This window comes from Cryptomeria japonica, chromosome 5 (assembly GCF_030272615.1).
Source record: "Cryptomeria japonica chromosome 5, Sugi_1.0, whole genome shotgun sequence".
Taxonomy (NCBI): Eukaryota; Viridiplantae; Streptophyta; class Pinopsida; order Cupressales; family Cupressaceae; genus Cryptomeria; species Cryptomeria japonica.
In genome coordinates this window covers 108,986,279-109,002,703 of record NC_081409.1, presented here as the reverse complement: position 1 = coordinate 109,002,703, position 16,425 = coordinate 108,986,279, and positions in this window count along the sequence as shown.

Genomic DNA, 16,425 nt, shown 5'->3' with positions numbered 1-16,425 from the left:
CAGTCTCGAGACTAGATATAACCCTGGATACCGAAGATCTGGAGGCAACCCACCAGACAAGGCAAAATCTTAAAGGGTTCCAAAGGCAGGCCACCCCTCCAGAAGAACTAGCTACCCCAACACACTGACACTCACCTCGCCCCCACAGCTTGGGCACCAGACCCATCATACTCTCTACTAAAAGTTTAGTTTCCTGCAAAAATAGGACATCAGGTGAATGATTCCTAATCAAGGCCCGAACAACTTTTTGTCTAGGGCCACTGTTCAAGCCCCTCACATTCCAAGAAAGCACAATCATTTAGGAGGATTGGAAAAGTGAGTATCCAAAGTCTTCACTGACCCTGACTCAACCAAGTTCTCCCCCATCAATTTGATCTTCTCCAGATCTTTCTTTCTACCCACCTTTGAACTCTTCTCAGAAGCGCTTTTCTTTATATCTTTCTGATGCAAACCTAGATGAATGGAAGGCTTATTACTTCTAACCCCAGCCGGATCCAATTTCAGAGCTATCGGAGACCCCTCCCCCTCAACCGAGTTCACCTCAAAGCCTGGAGTGATTTCCAACTGGGCCCCTACTGGCTGATCCATCTCCATCTGCTGACTTCCAACCACAAACAAGGCCTGGGTAGAATTCTCAATCACCCTTTCCGCCCCCCCCCCTGAAGCATCTTGATCCAAAGGGGTTAACCTCGGATTTACTTCTTGATGGCTAAGGTCATCCAGGACTTCAAATCTATTGAAGGAATCCCCCTCCTATCGCTCTTGTAAGGGCCTCTTTTGTCCTTAGTTCCTATTCTTTGTCTTAACTGAGACAAACCCATCAGCACCCTCGCCCTCGACCAACATGGTAGCTTTCCCCTTCTCAGCCCCATCTAGGCTCGGGTCTGACCGCCAGCTTATATCTAGGGCACTTATGCTATAAATGACCATACTCGTGACATAGACGACATCGAAAAGGTAGAGTCTCATAATCTAACTCTTTAACCCAAGAATAAGAGCCTGTGCACATATCTATAGCATCTGGCAAAGGTTTACTAAGATCAATTTCAACACAGGTACACGCAAAGGTCATTACCTTTTTCCCTGGAGTTTGTGTTGATGAACCCACATGCCTCCCAAGTAGAGCGGCAAGCATCTGGAGCACATCCTCCCGACAGCATTCCATAGGAAAACATGGTAATTGAACTCACACTGGAACCCTATTTGGGAGCTCCTCAGAGGGATTAAACCCTGCATGCCAAGGCTTGATGAACAGTCCCACCTGGTTGTAAAAATACGGGCCCCTTTCAAAGACCCTATTGCGATCCTCTATGCAATTGAAAGTAACCATGAAGTAGTTATTGGCCAACAGCATGATCTCCATTTCCCCTTCCAGTGCACAAGTCCTCTGCGCCCAGTTTTCCAAAAACTGCAAGGAAACGCTCATTCCCAAAAACTTGCAGTATAGCGAGTGTTTTGAAAAATAATCAATGTCTTCCGCTATCATCTCTGGAGGAATAACCAACTTTGGCCGCTCGCTGCATCTCTCCAGACAACCATTAATCTTCATCATGTGAGAACCGACACCACTCCCTAACCCTGAATCTGATGCATACAGATTATTGTTAAAGGTCTTCATACTCTGAGGTGGGGGTTTTGAGCCCACCGCAGCACAAAAATCCAAGGTTGGAGCAACCTGTGAGGCCTCACCACCAAAACCCGACATCGGAGCATAAAAATAAAATGAGGATGCTTAAAAAAACCACCCCCCAAAAGGTTGTTCAAGATGGCTCGGAGCCCAAGCACCACCGAAGACCAAAGCCAGCCATCTCCCCAAGCTCACGGGAGACCCTTGAGCCTCCCCCAACCAGAGCCCCACCCGCAAGCCACCAAAACCCCACCCCCGCACCACTGAAACGCCATCCCCGCGCTGCCAAAGCTTCACCCCTGCGCAGCCTTAGCCCCCCCAGCAACCCCCACAACACCCCCTGTCGTTCCCAGCCCAACACTATCTACCCTACCAGACCCCCGACTCCCTGCAATGCCCTCCCCTACCACACCAGCAGCGACGCCACCCACGAGCTAGGGCCATGAAACCCTAGCTCAGTCGCACGCAGACGCCCAAACATGCGACATCCTCACTCAATCATCCATCTAAATGATCATTGTCGCATTGCTCTTAATCAATAAATAAATCAATTAAATAATGTAGAAAAAAATTAATCTCCAATATCCATTCATTGTTCTTAGGATCTAATTAAACCAGTCCTAGCACTTAGTTTTATAAGTGTCTTTATGTTACTTAACAATAATTAAATAGTAGATTAAACTAAAACAACTAAAGGGTCGATTTTATTCGTAAATACATATTTTCCTATCAAGTTTAATCACATGCACCTACGTCTAGGAGAGCTAGAAAATTAAACCCTCTAGTCCAATAATTTACATTTAGAATTAAATTCCCTAATTGTTTAATTTCAAACATCTAAATTTATTTAATTAAAATTAAATATTATTTCACAGATTTTTAATTCAAAAATAACTCAATCTATTTAAATTTAAAATTAAATATTAACTTCATTAATATTTAATTCATAAACATCTCAATATATATATATATATATATATATATATATATATATATATAAAGGGTCTTACCCATGCAAACCCTAACCTAAAACATGTTATAAAAAAATTACCTCTTATCTTAAAACTTTCTCCTTTACTACCCTAGCCAAATTCTTAATTTCAAAATCTTTTTTTTTTTTCATTCAAAAATCCTTGTCTGCAAAAATGGAGAGTGGGTGATTACCTCCAAAATATCTCATTCTTGCTTAAGAAGACCCTAGTGAGAGTTCTCACAAGTTTCTAAAACTGAAAAGGAAAGTAAGGTAAAATGGGAAAGGGAACTCTCATTCAAAAGGGAAGGTTAACAACTTAGTTCAAGCCTTCTAATTTCAATTTTCGCACAACTTAGAAAAGTCACTTTTTAAGGTGTCTAAAAGGTCACATGAGAGTTGGTACATGCCTAAAATTACTCCTAACCCTTAGGTATGCCTTATGGGCTTTTGGAAACTCTATTAAACTACCCCTAGGTGTCCATTTAACCCTTTTTAAACCCCTCCAAAGTTAATTTTCGGGTCAAACTTAAGTTGACCATCCCAAAGATTCTTTACCCAAGGCATTTATGGAATCATATTAAATTAATTGAAAAAACTATAGTTAAACAACTCCCTCCAAGAGACAAATTTTTAAAAAAACTCAAACATAAATCAAAACATGTGTCAAGTGACACAAAGAAAATACTTTTACAAAATTATACGTGAAATCTTGTCTCTCGTTGGATTTACACAAATAATCAAAATTCAATTTAACATTCATGCAACAATCACTTTCACGAATAAAATACGATACAAACGGGGTGTTGTCTCTCCAAATTGACAAACCCTGGTTTTACGAACATACATAGGTCTAGGTTTGGTTCTCCATAATATTTCCATGGTCACATGGATAATTTTCCTGCGCATCTCAATTACACATTAGTAATTTCAAATAACCTCATATAATTTAAAACACATGATTAAGAATACACATCAAACATGATAGTTCTAATACTTAATATAAGTACAGATCCAATAGCCAACAAGATGAGAGGGGGGAGGGGGCGAGGGCGAGGGGCAGGGGGGGTGGTGAATCATACAAACTTAATCATCCATAAAAACATCAGATTCAACCTCGGTAACATATATATCAGTCATATAACCAAAAACTGTCAAACATGTAAACTCAAAAGCATATGAACAATATGAACCTCATAACACTAGATTTAATGTGGAAACCCAAATAGGGAAAAACCACTCTGGGATTTCAGACCCACTGAGAAATATACTCTTCTAGAGTATGCTCGGTTAAAAGCAAATCCTGTTAAAGATTACAAACACATTGCTAGATGTGACCCGGTTAAGGGATTTCGCTCGGATCTGTTAGGATCTTCACTTTGTTATAAGTGACCTTGTCAAAGGATTTCAAACACTCAATCAGAATGTCACCTTGTTAGAGGATTTTCATATAAGACTATTAAGTCCACTCGGTTAAGAGATTTCCTGTTACTTTCACAAAATAACAGTAATACAATCTATCTGCAACTTCACATCTAAAATGCTAAAGAAGATTCCTATTTGTTCAATACAATCTAGACATAGAACTAATCTTGTCTATCTGTTGGGCATCGATACTCTGTTATTATAACAGGTCTTCAAGCTTCTGTGCTCGATAATCACTATGTAGCATCCCTGTGTATACACTTGCCCGCATACATTGTTTATCAACAGTTTCCTATTTATAAACAATCTTCTAACCGCTTAATCTCCTTGATCACATTTCCCATGATCAATCATAGCCATCAGATCTTCAATCTTGTCCAGGTTCATTGTATCTTTCGATCTGAAAATGTTTTACCCCGCCTTGGAACTTGCACATTCACCTTGGAACTTGTGTTAGGGTAATGCGGTTCAATCTGAGCTGTAGATCTTCTTGCCGACTTTCCATTGCCTTAGATTCGTTAACAAACTTCTTCTACAGCTTACCAATCATTGATCCGCTCCAGCTCATCAGCATCTTTCATTAAATATCACATGTAAACATTTAATGCATTCTGTTATAGCTTGGTTACAACTCGGTGAATACTAAACTTCACTCGGTAGACATTTTGTCTTCATTAACTGACTGCGATAACCTTAGGGTTTACCGACTAGGTTCTTTGTTTGATAACATAGTATAGTATTAACCTTTACATTTTACAACATATGTATGATGTTAAAACAATCTAAAACATCAAGATCTCATCATTGTCTGACTCAGTAGAGTTGCCCATTGAATAACTTATCCCTTTATTCATCATATTTTTTCCTGTGTCTTTACAGACTTATTTATAATCTTCATATCATATTTCTTAAGATATGGCAACATCATACTGAATTAGAAAATCAATTTCTTGACATCAATGACAAAATAATAATATCAAGACAGTAAAACATCTTTAATCAGTTATGTCCATAATCATCAACAACCTTCTCAATATCCTTATAATGTAATATTGCCAACAAAACACTCTACATACAATATACATTAAATCAATAAATCTTGCATCCAAATAACTCAACATAAGCAATTATCATATTTCTCATAATTTCGATCCTTATAAAACATGCATCCTATTTCTATCATCATAGGAAAGTCCTACAAATCCATAAATGACATACATCATCTCAAATTTATCTTGTTCTAGAATCATATAGAGTTCTATAACATAAAGCATATAAATGAAGCATCAACATATAGCAATGTTAATCCCAAAACATGGAATAATATAAGTTCTAAATCCATAATGCATAAAAATAAAGCATCCATAATAGTCTCAACATAAAAATTACTGAACTGCTAGACTGAGTCAGGGTAGGACCTCACAGAAACCCAAATAGGGAAAAACCACGATGGGAGTTGGCACCCACAAATATTTGTATTGTTTTGAAGTACGCCCTGTTAGGAGCTTACAATACGCCCGATTATGAGCAAACCCTATTAGGAGTCACCCAGTTAAGGGATTTGCCTTGTAGCCCAGTTAGGAGCTTGATGATCCGTTAGGATCAACCCTGTGAGATGATTTAACACTCTTTTGAGAGCTTCCTTGTTAAGGGGCTTAACTGTTTAAGGCCTATTAGGACCTACCCAGTTAAGGGATTTAACCTGCTGCAACTGTTAGGGAACAATAGTAAGAAAATGATCTGTTTACTTGCACTTATTTGCTTGCTTGATCAGATCTAGTTATACACAACACTCAAAAACTCTCAGGCAAATCTCACACTTCACTTGGATGGCTTAACACATTCTCCAAGACCACTGACACAATAAACATCAACTGTGTCATCCTAAATAGCCATCTCAACTAGGTCGACCACAAAACCCTAATTACACCATGAATTTACAATCCAAATCATAAGAGATCATCATAGATCGTTATACAGATCATTAAAACAAATTACAATGCAATATCAATCGTTGGTTGATCATAACCCATCACGAAAATCTGATATGTACCAAAGTCAAACCCTCAAAACACTCTACTAAGTGTTTCATTGATTCCCAAGAAATTCTTCCTTGAATCATGCCAAAACAACAATTAAATCTTTCACACAGGTTGTGTCATGTTACCAACTTCATGCAAAATCATTATCGATCACCGTTATAACAAAAATCATTACCGGTTTGATGATTTATTCACCAGGCTTAAACCCTACTAAAACCTTAGCAAAACTTCATCAAAAATTTGAAACACGCCTTTTGGTAATCTTCACAAGTTTCAGTTCCAGTCAGATACACCTTTCCATGATACAAGTTCACCATCCAAACCTCAAATCACCAAACATCAATGATCGTTTGATTCAATCAAAACAACTCTGCTTTACTGGTTAAAGTCCTATTTCACAAACTTTATCTCTCTACTGGTAAACCCTGTCTTCCGATAAACTAAATCACTAAGATGACAAAACAAAACATCAGGAACATCAGTTGGCATCAATTGCCATCAATAACAACACAAATAACTGATCATGTCATCTATTCATAGAATCTCAATCTCTTCATAACAAATAGACTTTTATCCTTTACCGATGCAGTCATCTAGCTTCAACTACATCACCTGTATTTGTATCAATTATGTCAAATGCCAACAATATGAACTTATAAAATCTTAAACAATGGAGTTGTACAAATGATACCCATTAATGTAAATACTAGAACAATGATGATCAATAAACATAAAGTGCTTAAACCAAAAGTTGGCTAGCAAGGATGAATTTATTAAAATAGTCCAAGATTAGTCAAATATTTATTGTGTGAAGAGATTCCCTCTTATTTCATGAGAAAATGTTAGAATTTCTATTTTTAAAAGTTGAAAACTAGCAATTGGTTGCTCTTCTAAAAAATATTTTCCAAATAAACTCTTCAACAATGCCTTTGGATACCTTCTTCAATTCAATGTCTTTCTCCAAAGTATCATTTCAACAATACTCTTGAATATGTTCTTTCGCTCTAGAGTCACCTTTCAAGGATGCACCTAGATATTTTCTTTCATTTCTCATTTCAATGATACTCTAAGACATATTCATTACATTTATCTAGAGTATCCTTCCAACAATCCTCCCAAAGATATTATTTCAATTTCTCTAGAGTATTCTTTAAACAATACTTCCAAATTCATTTCTCTAGAATATCCTTCCAATGATAATCTTGGAGCTAAAGTTTCATTTCTTCATAGTATTCTTCCAATTATATTCTAGATTTGTTCATATCGTCACTTCAAATCATCCTTTCAACAATACTCCAAATTCATCATTTCTATTTCTTTGGAGTATTCTTTCGATGGTACTTTCAAACACACTTTATTTTATTCCTCTGATTCATCCATTTAATGATATATTTGGAGTCATTTCATTCCTTTCTTAAATTTCTTTAAATAGTAGACATCATCTCTTAAATGGAAATTTTACAATATTCATAAATCATTCAAAGAGATTTTGTGATGTCCACATCTTTAACCTAGAAAGTTAACCAACAATAAGAAACTAGGTGATCAAGGATGAAAGCCTTCATTAGCATCTTCGATTAGCTAAGAGTTAAAAGATAATAATTTGAACATAGTAGTAATAGATAGTTGCATATTTATATCAATAATGATATATAAACATTGTAGAAAATTGTCTTATTCTATAAGACTTCACGATTTTCCTATCAAGTCTCCAAGAGAAGCGCAATAGATCAAGATGTAATGAAGACAAGCAAGTCGATATGTTATCCATTCATCAAGGGGGAAAGGCTTCCTAAGAATGCGCCATACCAAGTAAGTGATGTCAAATGTGATCCATACTGAATCAGTTTTCATAATACTAAGGATTCACAAGTAGTGATGAAGATCACCTATATAAATCCCTCTTTATCATGAAGGAAACACATATCAATGCCTCATCGACCATACATACATCCATTCCTTGTTATCATTGTCATAAGGTTTTAGACAAAATACTTTCAGGAATCAACCATATAAAGATATACGATTTTCTCACTATCACCATCATTGGGATTTAAGATCCAATTAAGGTTTGAATGATAAATAATCAATAGTTCAGTTAAAGACCTTAAAACAAGCTACCATCAATTAATAACTTGATTTCCTATAAAGGGTGTTTCATAATAGACTATTCTTTATAATTCTTGGAGTGAAATGATTAAGAAAGTGATTATAAACAATAATAATGATTAGAAAACTTAACCAATAATGATGGAAATGTACGATTTAGAAGCATTAATCACTATTTAAGACAAGAGACGATTAAGGCGATATGTCTCTTCACCACCAAAGGATGTTACCCTCCAAGTTTAAAAGATATATAATGGATTTATAATCCATTCTATCATTGGTTGAATCAGTCTTATTTCTTATTCTTATCCTTTTGGATCACTCCAGTTGAGCAGTTGACCAAGTGTCAATAATTGATTGCATATATAATAATATTTAAATCAAAGAGAGCACCACCATTGTTGTAGGCTTCTACAATCATATCAGAAACAACATTGTTAATTATTGTTGCAAGCATATAGTTTTGGATCAAGGACAACAACATATCACTATAAATGATAGTAGCACATACCTCTACATATTCATAAAGAGCTATAAGGAACAATAGACCATCATATCATTCTAAAGTGATATTTGGAATCATAATTGTAAGTTGTTATTGATATATCTAGAAAGGCTTTACATCAATAAATTTAATGGGGTGGTACATATTTCTTTTCATATTTATCAATCTTTGATATCTAAGATAGCAAGATAATCTATCATTATTGTATTAAGTAAACCAAATCATCTTGCATATGAAATTTAGAACCATATCAAAGATGGCAACCATTTTTCTTTTCATATATCTTATAACATCAACAATATCACTTACGATTTGTGATAAGAATCATTTGTAAAGTGGTATCAACTCTATTATTATTACCTTAAGCATTATTTGAGATTATTGAGGAAAGAAGTCTCTTACAATTGATCATTGATAGATAATTGTCCCAATTTCCTAAGTTTGACCATAAGCGAATATTAAAATTTTTAAATAATTTGTTAAACACACTTCAAGACTGAGAGGAGAGGGGGGATGAATTAGTCTTGGTCAAATACTTAAAACTTTATTCCACAAATCAATCTCAACTTAACCTTAACTTTATCAACAATAATGAAAGATGAAACAATGAACACCATGCACAAGAGAACAATAGATTTACATGGAAAATACAAACAGAGAAAAACCACGATGAGAGTCAACTCACAATATATGAAAAATATTACAATATTGTTTTAGGATCACTACCGAGGAAGCTTGCTTCTCCTAGAAGTACTTACAGGTTGAGGTGTAGTACCCCAGGGCAAGATACAAGGGACTTGTAGCCTGAGACTCATTGCCTTAGGGAAAGATACAAAGAACTTTCTCGGGAGACATTATCTTTGAGAAAGGTACATGAATATATGAATCAAAAAGAATAAACCTTCAACAACACTGCCTCCAGCAACCTCTAGTATGAAGTTGCCTTTGAACCTCTGTTTCAAGTGACCAACTTCAAAAACAGTCACCACACACTACCTCAACTTCACATCATATACACTGCAATTGATATGATCATGTAAGTGTACACATACTTTGATCCACATACATTCTACACCAATCCACACTAATGTGATCTTCTATATATACTATCTTTGGTGAAAGCAGACCAATCTAGGAGTTAGAGAGGGCCAAAAAACATCATATCACATCTTTTTAAGCTACCCCAAATATTTCACACACTCATACACATCCTCCAAAGTCAACAACAAGGTAACGCATAGATAAACCATGTAGCACATAACCAGTCGGCCCAAAAACATATCTTCTAGATGAATAAACCCAATGTGGATTCTCACATGCCAAAGTAGGACCCAAATACATCATAGCATAATCTCTAATGCAAGCGGAAACACCCAACGATACACTGCAAGCAAGAGAACAAATTCAATCAACCAAACCACAACAACCACCTTGGAACACAAATACCAATCACAATGCAACACTAAATAGATCATCTAGCATCATTTGAAGCATGTACAAACATTCCTTGAACATCCAACAAAATTCCCAAATACTTTTTTTCTCATTGTCACACCAAAAATATGCTAGCATAACACAACTGATACATGTCACTTAATTTTGAAGGGCCAAAATACTCAGTCATGAACAAATCATCATTATCAACTCTTCCAAACCACATCAACACTTAAAATTGAACTGAGACACAAAACAAATATTATAAACATGTCCTACAAGCTGCAACACCTAAAATATCCATGCACAAAAATGTAAAACACTTTTTGGACCAATACTGTGAGCCAACCAAACTACCAACCAACTGTAATCACCAACCACATTAGCTACAACACTAGGGACCTAAAAAGATAGGAGCATAATGTCCATAGAGCATAAACATTATGTCCAAATATGCAATACTATATCATCAGATGCAAAGGAATGCAGAGCATTCTTCCAAACAATCTTCAACATACATTCCTGCAACAACTTACTTCATCAAACTTACAAGGACTAGAATGTCCTGAAAACATAATCGCCATCCTGTAGAACAAGATCAATACAAGAATCTCCATTTTATTACCAAACTTATATTCCTCATCTTAATGCTTCTCAACACATCTAATCCTCATCTTAATATGATATCACCATCATCATGTTTCAATACATCACACTGAGTGTAGATGTTAGACACCAAGAAGGTGGACATCCACAACACAAAGTAAATGCAACCATCATCAATCTGTACTCTATATTAGTGACAACAACTTCCAGCAATCTCACAAACTATAGGTTAACATCAATGACAACAACACAACAAATACCAACAAACAAATGTAACACACATTGTCAGAGATCAGGTTGACATCAATGACAACATATATTGCCAGCAATATCCCCCTTTGTCATTGATGGCAATAATTACCAATGCATACTAAATGCAATGTTCACTCCTTCCATATCTACATACACTCCCCCTTTCTCTAGTATACTATTATCCAATTGAGTTGTTGTGACTTGTTGTATTTGATGTCAACCCTATCTTGTGTTGTCATTGATGTCTACCTATCTTGTATTGATATGGAAGTGAGAATAGTACAACATAAATATTAAATTAGCATAGATTTGAACATCCAAATAATATAATAATGTTAATATAGAAAATAAATTGATTCAAGCTAAATCTAACAGATTTCAATAGCTCGCCTTGTAAATCCCTCAAGTACTACAAACCTAGATTGTTCATAATTGCTATTTTATAAGGTAGATAAGAGATCAAGTATCTTAATTATAGAAGCGGAGGGCAAGATTGAAAGCAAGGAATGAAAAATTAGAGCAAATTTGGCAAAGGCATGTAAAATAGGAGAGGCTATGTTTTCTTGCAAGAAATCTTCTCAAGTGTACATGATATTAAGAGAATAAACTTTGAGGTCAAAATTACTCCAAATTTATTAAGGCCTACACATATACTTTAATTATGATGAGGAAATTTCACAAGATTTTAGAACTAGCTCTCTAAAAAGTGTGACATTTATTGTGTGAATTCTTTTCCCATTTCCTATTATTAGGCTATGATAAATTTTTTATAAACATCTTTATAGGTGATATACGAATAAGTGTTGGAATCCAATAACACTGAGAAGGGTGGGGGGGAGGGTGAATCAGTGTTATACCGAAATGATTAATTTTAGCCTTATTAAAACATGCATACACCAATCGGTATACCGATATATACAGAATTGAAAGAAGTAAAGCAACCAATAAGCCAATCACATAAATGAGAACCATAACATACAGATTTATACGTGGAAAACCTCACAGAGGAAAAACCACGATGGAATTTGTGACCCACAATATCAATCCACTGGCCATATGAAGAGATATTACAAAATATGAGGGGCCTGCACTTGCAGGAAGGCTTACAGCTTAGAGCACACTGCTCAATCACAAAACGAGCCTCACTGAGTACATAAAATTCCAAACTACAATCTGGAGAAGTGTTGAACTACTAAGATAGCATCTTCTATGCCAGAATACAGTTTCGGTTTAAGCTCTGTCTGTTCCGATCTGAAACCCTAAACCCTTACATAAATTTCCTCACATACATGATCCCTCTGATATATTTCGCATCATATTACGTTCGCATATCCATAATCTCCTATCGCATGTCTCTATCAAACTGACCTATATACCTCATACAAATTTACATGCCTTATGTCGACTTGCAAAGATATATACAATATCAAATTATATGTCAACCATATAACAGAAATGCATAAATATTAAAACCAATTGCCGATGTCGGATCCAAGATATTTCGGACTCCAAAACCTTTACAAAACCATGTCGGCCTACATTGCATTGTCGGTTACCAAAGAAATCCTTTCTGCCCTACCGATGTTGGTGTCGGTGCCAGTGTCGGTGAAGTATCTATGAAGTGCCTATTGGTACACAACTAAATAAAACATGAAGCCGAAACACAATACCATGTTTTCATCAATGACAACATAGTGAAACCAACCAATTGAGTGTCAATTGCCAACAATCTCCCCCTTTGGCATTGATGGCAACACTCATGTGAAAAATGGTGTCGGTTTCATCCTGACCTGTTCCCCCTGAGCTAAATATGCAAAATACTCCAAATCTCCATAACTCCCCCTAATGTATACAACTCCTTTTATTCTTTTTCAAATCTATATCACTCCCCCTTTGACATCAATGCCATCAAAAATTCTAAAAAGAATGTCAAAGAAAAAGAACTATACAATGAATATCCCAAAATGTCTTACCAGAGCTTAACAAATTTCAAAATTTTTGGATAAGCCTTCTCCAGTAGCTCAAGATAAGTATCCCAACCGGTTTTGAATGTGTTGGAAATAGATACAAGTTCACTCAATAAATGTGCAAATGACTCTTTCTCATCTACCTCTGCCAGTGTGGGCTTTCCCATCATATCCATGCATTCTTTCTTGTGTACACTCAGTGAATCCAACCAGGGACTCACCAAGCCTCTCAGACTTCTGGCTCTTCTTATTATTTTGTCTCTTTCCTTCTCAAGAACAAAAATTTGGTTCTCCAAAATCAAAATTTGACCATCAATTGATGTAGTCAATGAAATCAATCCGTCAAAAGAATTAGCTATACTTGCAATTTTCTCTTGAATCTCTTTTATCTTTTTATCCACATTAGCTGTAAGTATTTCAGTGTTACAACATACCCTATAAATATTTGTACATTGCTTGAAAGAATTTTCTATTAGTTTCAGCTTCTCATCAATCTTCTTCTTCTCAGATTCAATTACCTGGTCAAATGTAGCTCTCTTAGCCTAAGTAAACCTCTCTAGTGCTTTGTCGGTTTGAGATTTGTTGTAAGGATTGGAAATCCTTTGAAATATGCTCAGTGATTATTTTAAGCTTGCCAGATGGGATCGCTTCATTATCAATCTTACACTCCGGGACCAGTGTGTAAAACATTTATTGATTGATCAATAATCCCTTTATCTGTGGATCCCTCCTTCATTAGTTTTTGTGTTGCCATCATCATGAGTTCAGTAGGACTCATCTCTGTGATGTTTTTCTTTTCGACCTATGAGGTGTCAATTGACAACAATGATGGACCAACTACCGGTTCCCTGTCAAATTCCCTTTCTTCTCTTCTGAAGATTTATCCTTTATAACCTCCTCACTTGCACCGGTGGCTTCGCCACTTGGTGCAATCTATGTAAATGTCGGTTCCTTTGTAGGAACTGTAACCTCAACCTGTACATTTGTATTCAGAGGACAATTATCCTCAATATTAGTATCTTGTACAATATTAACTTGCTCACTCTCTGTGTTAACTGGTATCTCAATATTTGTCTGTACATCTATATTTACTGGGGGCTCAATTTCCACTATCTTAATATTTTTCAAAACTGAGGGTGAAGTACCCATAATCCCCTTTCCTTTTCCTTCAACCGAGATATCTACACTATTTGTATTGGTTTCCGGTGAAGTAAAGAATCCCCTATTTTCTCCAAGAAATTTAACCCATGCTTTTTGAGTCTCCTTTATTATTTCATTTACTCTTCCTAGCATCAGACTAGTTATCCTATGTTTGCTATTGAAAATTGTTTTGTCTGCCACCTCAAGTGTCTTTTCCATTTCATCTAGAGCAATAGTAACACAAATAGATAATAGCTCTTGAATTTTAATATGTTTATCTTCTTGCATAGCTGACAGTCTTCTAGCATCTAACATATTATACAATTCAGTCGGAATTTGATTTTCTATTTCTATTAAGGTTTTCTTATAAATATCTAGGTATAATAAGACTGTTTCCTCTACCTCTCTTTGTTCATCATCCTCTAAGTGTTCATAATAAAATTGAACATTCTTCAACATGCCATCTTTAGTGATTTCATCTACTAATTCTGCACAAGTTTTAGGTGGTATGATAGTCTCATTACCATATTCAATTGCTAAGTCGATGTCACTCTTCTTCTTCCTCCTCTTTCCTATACCGAATGCAGTTGAAGGTGTTGTCTTTGGTGCTTGCTTTTGTGTCGGTATTTTGATTGTAGCCTTCCTAACCAGTTGCTTCTTAGCTTCTACCTTTGTTTCCTCTATTTTCTTTCTAACAACCCTCTTAAATGTCAACAGTGTGTCATCCTCAGATTTTGATTCTGCAGTAACATGCTAAATGTGAACTTCAGGATTCTTCCTCTTCCTGTCTTTCTGTGGGACAACATCAATTAATGCTTTGATGTCCTTTGAGACCTTCTCCACAAATTTGTTTGCTTTCCCTTCCCGTTTCTCTCTTTTCTTTCATTTGAACTCTGTTTCAACCTAGTGTTTTCTGTTGTGCAATACTACAGGGCTTCTCTGCCTCATCAATTGGTTCATCAATCAACATTTTTGCATAGGCATCAAGAATTTGTGCATCCACCTCATAGCCCATTTCCTCAATCCAAAATTTTTGGGGCTTAACTGCTTCCATAAGTGTTTCATCCTTCTTTACCATGAAGCATATGTCTGTTGAATATTTTTCTACAATATGCTCGAGTACCCTTACCCTAGACCTCATAGATTTCTGGAATGCCTTGAAATATCCCCATACTTTATCATCTCTTTCACTTCCTAAAGCAACAATTGTCTGTTTCAATTGTCTCCCTACTATGATGTCAAATGCCCATTGCCTCTTACCAAAACCGGGTGTATCATTCATGAAATATAACATCAAGCAAACTATCAAGTTGCCATATCGGAATGTACCCTTCTTTTCACCCTTAATTTTTTCTAGGTTTATTAACAACCCATCTAGCATCCAACCACATAGATCTAATTTCACATTCTCTCTCATCATTTTGTATGCAACCAAAATGCATGAACTAGAAACAGAATTCAGTCGGTTTGACTGAGTTACCTTATACCTGATGATCATGCTACCAAATTTGATGTATGTGTCGGTAATAGTGCTCACTCTCATGGATCTCCTGTCAGATGTCGCGTCGGTGATCTTTTTCACGAAATCATTTGAAACCTTCTTGTCTGGATGTTGCCCAATTGATGGTAAACCAGTGATTGCCCGAATGGCTTCCTTGGTGATTTTGTAAGGTCTGTTTAACCATATAAATTCCCCATGTACTCTGCTCAAAACATATCTGATTATCTCATCCTCAAATTCTGGAATATCCAGAATGTCGATAAACCCTAGGTCTTCAATATGCTTGAATGTCGATTTGATTTTTCCAGATTCTCCCATCAGCTCACTCATATACATACCCTTAATCTCAAAAGTTCCCAAGTCCTCAATGTGACAATGAATATATGCCCTAACATCCTCTACATAGACAACTCCTTCTGGAACGCGAGAAAATGCTCCAACCGAATCTTCTAGAGTAGCCACATGTGGATACCGCTTGAAAATTGGCCTAGGGTGGTCCTTGACCTCTACTACAGTCAGGTTTGCAACAAAAATAGGAATAGATGATGATCCCCCTTCCATGTTTAAAAATAAATACCTTTTGATCGCTTTCGGTGAAAACCTCCAACAAATTCTTCCAGACGTCGATGAAATCGCTCAAGAAGAAATCTGATTGCTCTGAATTGCCTTTGCTCGCTCCTAGTTGCTCTGAATCGCTCTGAAATCACTCTGAATGCAAAGTGATCAGAAATGAAGTCAATTCGACCTTTTAACCTTCGAGAAAAACCCTAAGCTTCCATTGACATAAATGATTGCTGGTGAAAGATATCGGATCTCGCACAGAACATATCCATGTCGGATAATCATC